The 8231-nt window shown below is 37.6% G+C and overlaps 1 pseudogene across 1 annotated transcript; it reads right to left on the bottom strand.

Annotated features, from left to right (window-relative positions):
* Window positions 1-3247: 3247 nt before the first annotated feature.
* Window positions 3248-5982, bottom strand: LOC308434916 (ferritin light chain 1-like; annotated as a pseudogene). The gene is made up of 2 exons: window positions 5959-5982; window positions 3248-3787 (listed from the first exon to the last, which is right to left on the bottom strand). The product of its transcript is annotated as a ferritin light chain 1-like (transcript).
* Between the last annotated feature and the right edge of the window lie 2249 nt (window positions 5983-8231).

Raw genomic sequence — 8231 nt, 5'->3', positions numbered from 1 at the left:
AATCATAGTAGTATATAGCATTTCACAGGTATTTTTAGGGACAGATGAAAAAGATCAAAGGTAGAAATACAGACCAGGTAGGCAGAGCGATAAACAGAGAACCTGCTTCAAACTGATGAGTTCAGACTTTATTTGCTAATATGCTAATACTACTAAAAACAACATCTGGAATCATGACCTGTAAAATTCCCATGTTACATACTTTTTGAAAGTGATTCCATCACATTTCATCTCAGGCTTTTAGAAGCTCTCCACTTGAATGGTGCAGTTTGACTGGCCACCTTTACTGAGCAATGAAATTCAGACTCTCTATCCTAAGATGCATCCTTTGGCCCCTGCTGTCATAATAGAATTTTGGTGGTCTTGAACTCCAGCTTTACTTTTCTAAGTAGATCCTCTGTCCAATACCGTGGGTGTATTGTGATGTGTGCAGTCTGGGATAGGACCTGTGAGAGAGTTTAAAGTTGTAATAGGGGTTTGCACAGGGGATACCGGGAGGGAGGACAGCATTTGAAATGTAAAAAATTACAATCATCAGAAAAAGAAGTTGTAATCCAAATGGTCTTTATCTTTCCTTGCCAAAACTTATAAAAGAAAAATCAACTAAATTTAATCACTATTCTTCTCTTCCCTCTCTTCCCATAACTTCCCAGGACAGATACAAACTGGTTTAAATATATGCTGTTTTCTAATTAAGAAAAAAAAAGGTGAAGGGGGTTAAAGTGTGGACACCTCATAAGAAATAAACTCCCTAGTGCATGACTGTGTCCTTTGTTACCTGATCAAACCAGCAGTGAAGCAGCCTGGTCATGTTTCCTCTCTCCATAGGACCAGGTTCTCATTGTTGTTGCTTGCTTGTTTGTTTTGTTGTTGTTATGGTTGTTTTTGTGGTTGTTATTTTGGTCTCAGATCCTACTGGTTCCTTACCCTGAAAAATGAACCTCTTCAGTGTGCTCTGGGAATGACAGTTTGAAAGTAGCAATAGGGAAATGAAGACATTTACTGTTACAATTTGCACAATAGTAACTACAATATGCAAACTTGTATCTTTCTGCTGTTTTATTATTCATAACCCTTATTTACAACCTAAACCATGAAAACACAGAAAGTGATTTTGCTATTCTGTTTTGAATGCATAGAAATTGATAGCTTGAATTTAAAAAGTAAAAAGTTCTGTGTAAGCCAGTTCGGACACTTGAGACGTGGGTCTCTGTGCTAAAGGGCTTATTAAAAAAAGAAGAAGAAGAACTTAAAGAAATCACAATACATGTAAGAGATGGCAAGCTTAGTATCCATATTTTTCTCACTGAATAATTCTGATTATTTGCAAAGCTCAGAGAGTCTTATGGAAGAGTCAGGAGAAGGCTTGAGGGAACTGGAAGGGTCAAGGATTCCACCAGAAGACCTACAGAGCCAACTAACAGAGACCCATGGGGTATCAGAGAGACTGAACCATCAACCAAAGTGCATGCATTGACTATAACTAGTCCCCCTACAAATATGTAAGATATGTACAGCCTGGGCTTCATGTAAGTCCCCTAACAGTTGGAGCTGAGGCCGCCTCTAATTTAGACTTTGTTGCCTGCTTTCAGATCCCCTTTTCCTAGTTGGGCTGCCTTGTCTGGCATCAGTGTGAGAAGATGTACTTAGTTCTGATGAGATTTAATGTTAGGGAAGTTTTGGGCTCCCCTTCTCTGAGAAGGGAATAGGAGAGTAGGAGGATGTATCTAGGAAGTTGAAGAGTGGAGGGTTTCAATCATAATACAAATGAAGAAATAAATAAAATAATAAAAAAGTAAAATGTAATAACATTTTAGCTTACCTTTGTGCCTTGAGAGAAAGAAAATGAACTATTTTTCTATCATTGCACCTGTTTTCAATTTTATGCTTTTCACATTTTCATATATTTTATTTATCAAGGCAAAATAATAGTTCAATTTTTTAGCCAAAAAACATGAAGGTTGGGAGCACATATTTACTCAGCTTTCCTTTTTTATCTCTTTCAACTTTATATTTTTTTTTTAAAGAGATACATATACAAATTTTTAAAGGCATTTTGGCATAACACTTTATGAATACATTTTTGTCAGTACTTAATTCTTTTAGAGGTTTGATAGCATGCATTGAAATCTTACTAGTTACCATAAGCATAAAGTACATGAGGAACAGAATGTATCATAGAAACAGAGTTTTCTTGGTGTGTATAGATTAAACATAATGATTTTTGAGTACCAAGAATTGCCACAAGGCTACACTCTTAACTCTTGAATTATTAATGATTTAAAAAGATTTTAAAAATGGCTTATCTCTTTACTTGCCCCGTGCCTCACTCTGCAGGCAACACTTCTAGTACTGAGCCATGCACACGTCTGTCACTTCCTCTGAGCCGCCCCCACAGTCTCTCCTTCCCTTGGCAACTTCCTTCCCTTGGTGGTTTACTCTGTGACTGCCTCTATCCTGGGGTGTTTCTTTATCCCAAATCTCAACACAACCACAACTCTATAACCCGATAGCTTTTTATACAGGTTTATGTATTCAGTTCTCAGTCCACAAACCCTCTACACAAGAAGATTTCATCAAATAGACAAAGATACAAACTGCCCTTCTATATGAGATATTAGACCTATAAAATCCTTAAATGTTCATAGCTATTTAATGCCAATCAAGCCCACCTGGATCTAGCTCATCTTTCTGGAGGTCCATCTTGGAACTTCTCCTCCAGGATCTCCTCCTTCCTCTGACCTCTGACCCTCTATCTCCACCTCCCTTACACCTCCCAGTCACTGGCTCTCCTTTATTTCACTAATTAAAATGGGAAGGTTCAGGTGAAGTCACCTCATAAGAAAAAGACTAGGCTGCTCTTCTTGGGGAAGTAGAATTAACATTAAAATAAGAACAGCTTCAGGACAATCTACACAGAAGGAAACAAAAGATTTGCACATAGTTATGACTAAGTCAGCTAGCAGAATTTACACTCACATGATCCCTTTGCTATGAACTCAATGCTTCGATTAGAGTAAATGCTTTGAATTTGCTTCATTTTGCTTTGGTAGACTATCTTTTTTTTTTTTTTTTTTTTTTTTTTTTGCTGTTTCAAAAAGCTTTATTTTTTTCTTGGTCCAAGACTTGGAAGAGGCTCCAGGGCAGTTACAAAGCGGCCTAGTGGCTTTAGAGGTTCATTCGGGTGGAGGTCCTGAGGCGGCTGGTGCAGCAGAGGAGGGAGCCCCTTGGAAGGCACAGAGGCCTCCTAGTCGTGCTTGAGAGTGAGACGCTCAAAGAGATACTCGCCCAGAGATCCCTGGGGCTCACCAGTCTGCGCTGGCTGTGGCCCTGCCAGCCGACGGAGGTCGGTCAGGTGGTTGCCCATCTTCTTGATGAGCTTCACCTCCTTATCCAGGAAGTGGCTTTCCAGGAAGTCACAGAGATGCGGGTCTGCACGGGCAGAACCCAGGGCATGCAGATCCAAGAGGGCCTGGTCCAGGCTCTTCTCCAGGGCCAAGGCAACTTCCATGGCCTCCAGAATTTTATCCCACTCATCTTGAGATGGCTTCTGCACATCCTGGAAGAGTGCACGGCCCCCACGTTCGTCCTACAACTTGAGGAGACGCTCGGCGCTCTTGTGCTTCTCCCTGGCCAATTAGCGGAAGAAGTGGCCTACTCCCTCCAAAGCCACGTCATCGAGATTGAAAAAGAAGCCCAGAGAGAGGTAGGGGTAGGAGGCCCGCAGGTGCAAGTTGACCAGGCGGTTCACGGCAGCTTCCAATTCGGTGGAGTAATTCTGACAGATCTGAAGTCATTGCTGGTCCGGAGTACGGGACAGACCCGAAGACGGTGTTGGTTGGTCCTAGGAGCCGGAGACAGCAAGGAGATGGTCCTGGAGGCTGCTACTGGAGAGACTTGTAGGGCTGCTGGAAGCTAAGATGGGAGCCCCGGGGTCTGTTCCATTCAAACACTGTTGAAGCAAGACACAGACCCACGAGACCTCAAAGCCACTGCTTTTTGGTAGACTATCTTAAAGAGAGACTTACAATATTTATATCCCATGAGGCACTAAATAAAATTATTAATTCAGAGTATATAATGACAGTTTCTATAGGATTCAGACAATGAGAGAAAATATTTTTCAAAACTATGAGATCAGATAATATATTCAAAATATAGACTAAAAGTATTATATACATTATTAACTTTTTCAGAAAATAAAATCTATTTTAAGTTGAAATTCTATTGCTTGACACTTCTTTAAAAAATATTTTGTCAGTACATCCAAAGGAATAGAAAAGGAGATGAAACAAGTTCAGTAGCTTTTTACTTACCAGACTAGATCTATTAGAAATAAGGAATTCTAATAGCCAGAAGCTGGAAGGAACCCAGATGTCCTTCAGAAGATGAATGGATACAAAAATTGTGGTACATATACACAATGGAATACTACTCAGCCACCGGAAACAATGACTTAACCAAATTCTTAAGAAAATGGCTGCATCTAGAGAATATCATCCTGAGTGAGATAACCCAGTCACAAAAGAACAGACATAATATGCAGTCACTGATATTGGGATGCTAACCCCAGAGGCTTGCACTCCCCCAGAAATAAATCACAGACTATATGAAGTCCAAGAAATAAAGGAAACAAAACAAAACAAAAAAAAATATTTACAAAACAAGAAAACTTTAACCATTTCCATGTTACACTTTGTTTTACATGTACTTTATGCTCATTGTAACTATTAAGTTTTCAAGGCATACTATCAAACCTTGAAAAAAATCAAGTACTGACTAAAAAATATATTCATATAGTTTTATGTAAAAATTATGTTAAAATCTGAAAAAAGTACTGACAAAAATGTATAATTTTAAGCAAAAAACGTTTAAAATCTGTACATTTATCTTTGTTTTGTAAAATAAAGTTGTTTAAAGAGAAAAAAAAAAGAAAAAGAAATAAGGAATTCAAGTAAGAGACCTGTCAGATTTCTGAGACTGAGTAAAGAGACCTGAAGCAGAAAGAGATGAGGGTGTGACGTCAAGAGATGGAACTGTGTTTATTAGTACACATAGTGAGGGACAGCCTCTATCCTGTGCGAAATTGAATTGTCTGCCAAGGTTTAAAGAAAAAAAGTCAATTTTGTCCTTTAATAAGAGTAAGGGAAATTAATAAAGCTTGAGAAGGGGAAAGTCCTTGTAGCCATGGGGACTACCTATAGCTCTCCTCCAACTTCAGACAGGATAATATGCAAAAGATTCTATTCTCTGGTCACAAAACAGGTAATAAGGGTTACTTTGACTGAAAATTTGGTCTGATCTGATTAAACATAACATCTTATTGTTCTCAATGACCCGTCCCCAGGGCTGCAGCACTGTTGGCCTACAGAGACTCTGGGAGAATTCAACAGCTGTTTGCTCAGGGACATGCCACATTTGATGGCAATTCTGACCACAAGTGTGATGCACAAGAGAATTGCTCTAACGTCCGTTGTAACCTTTCCTCATCCTTGGAAAGAGTACACAACACCAGATCATAGCCTGGTTACTAACTACCAGGTGTGGGACCTGGGCCTGCCCTAGGCCCAGGGACAGTTTTACAGAGATGATTGATACATATTCAAGGTACTTTCTTGATTCTTAATACATACATGCATATATATATCATAATATATCTTAATATATATTGATTTATATATATATATGTATATATATTGATTCTGGAATACACACACACACACACACACACACTGGGGATTGAAATAGAGACAAATCCCTGACTTCGGATTCCCTAAAACCTGGAAGATGGCCCAGTGCTGACCTAGTAGAAACCATAAATAATAATTATTTTTCATAAACACAGATATAAAATAGTCTCTACGAAGATCTTAATATACAAATAATCATTTGTATGAAAATCAAAATTTTCAGACAAGTGAAAAGTCAACAAGTTCCAAGAACCCATTCTAGAAATACCCATACTGCATCTGCATTTTTCATACTTATAGATACTGAGACTGTGTTACTAAGCACCGGGGATAGGATGGTAGCCCTATTTTAAATGTTTCAGCTCAGAAAGGATGAGATTTTCCTTCACAGATTAGTTTAAAACACAAAGGTTAGGATAAAGAATACAGCATGGAATGTCAGTCTCTATGCTCAGGAGGCCCAAGTACTAGTGATTGTTAAAAAGTAGGTGTTTTGATCAGTGGGTTCATTGTTAATTGGTATTCTGAAAGTCAAAAAATAGATTCATATTAATAAAAAGTAGTGAAAATTTGCAATTATGATAAATTGAATATTTGAACTGTCAGTGGAGAATTTAATGATTGTCAAAAACATCCACTGGTTGAAATGTTTTGGAGCTCATCTCTGTCTTTCCACAGAGAAATCCAAAATCTAATGAGTCTGGTATTCTTTTTCTTAAACTTGGCCTCTAGTAGGGTGGTAGCTAATTGCTAGGAGATGACTGTGTATACAGAATGACATTGTTTTGTCTGTTCTTTGTGCAAAATGTGCTTGGACACCTTGAAGAGACAGGGTCCTGCTATCTTGATATACAGAATTGTTTCTGTGAATTATTTTATGTCTACTAATGATCATATATTTAGATGTTCTGGGCATGTAACAACATTGGTCTGAAGCAATTCTCAATTCTGATCTAACAGCAAAACTGTGAAGATGAAGAGAGGCCGTGGGAGAGGAGCACACTATCTGAAGCATTTTGACAGATGCTGTAATCAGCACATACAAAAATAAAACCTAAAAACTGAAAGTTGTGCATGACTAAATCAGGCCACATTATGACTAAATCATCTTCTACCCTGTGGAATTTACCTTCTTGGAAAACAAATAGACAGCACATAAATAAATATCACTATGCACAAATTTGTATTGTTGCACTCAGGAAATAACTCTGAAGAGATCATGATTGACACAGAATAAAATATGTTCATAATAAATTATAGCAAACAGCAAAAAAGTAATTACTGTAAAGGTTTCTGTCCAGTATCAGGATTTGGGAGAGCTTTCATTTTAAACCACACATAAACCAATTTGAGAAACTAAGAGGCTGCTAGCCTTGAAAAATGACTATGCCAAGAAAGGAAACAAACAGCTTTGGTGTTCACAGAAGAATTACATCATCTGCAATAATTCAAGGGAGACAGTGGTCATTTTAACTGACCTTGTAGATTAACTATATATCATGTTCATGAATGTAATCAGTATATAAAAGAGCTATTACAAAACAAAATCACTTACTAATTATAACTTGTGTCATTCATAGGTATATAATTCAATTGTTTTAGTATATTTGCCAAGTTGTGTGACTGTCCCTACAAGGGTCTCCCTTGAAAGAAACCATATAACCATATCACTCTCTCACCATTTTCTTCTCCAAACTTCTTTTCCCTAGCTCCAAGCAATCATTGATTAACTCTGAATATTTACTAGAAATGGATCTTATGCAATGCATGTTTGTTGTTCATTATTCATTTAGCATGAAACGTTGAAGGATCATCTTTTTGTAACATTCAACAGTATTTTATTTCATTTCATTGCACACATAATTTGCTGTATGGATAAGCCATGCATCATTTACTTATTTGTCAGTGGTTGATCTCTAGCTAATTTGAATTTTTCCTACTATCCATCAGATGATGCTATGGGTACTTGTGTACATTTTTTTGGTGTGGACATAAGTTTGTTCGTTTGGGGTAAATACCTAGGAATAAAATCACTGACAGGTGTTTCATGTTTTGTTGAACCGCAGGACTGATTTCCAGAGGTGCTGAAACACTCTTTATTGGAATGTAGCATATGAGTTTTATAATTTGAACTGTCACCCTTCTCCAGCCAAAGTTCATATTCCTCAGTGAAGCTGTTTGTTTATGAGATGCTTGAGCATTTATCTATGAAGGCGCTGGTTTCATGGTTAGATTAGTTAGCTCATTGGGTTTGGATGATTTTTTTCCTGACTTTGGTTCCCCATTGCAATGAAATAAACAGCACTAAATTGTCACACACAACTGGATACAATATTTGGTGTTGTTCTAAAGTCAGGAGCAAGATAACTATGGCTTTATACTTTTGAAACCATGAGCCAAAATGAAGCTTTTCTTCTTTTAACATTCTTATCTCAGATACTTTGTCACAGCAACACTAACCTGGCCAATACAGAGAAAATGAAATTTTCCACAAGGTAAATATTTAAAGTTAAATTTTAAATGGAAATTGATAATTTGGAA

This window comes from Micromys minutus (genome assembly GCF_963924665.1).
Source record: "Micromys minutus genome assembly, chromosome: 22".
In the NCBI taxonomy this organism is placed as follows: domain Eukaryota; kingdom Metazoa; phylum Chordata; class Mammalia; order Rodentia; family Muridae; genus Micromys; species Micromys minutus.
This window is presented reverse-complemented; position numbering and strand designations above follow the sequence as displayed.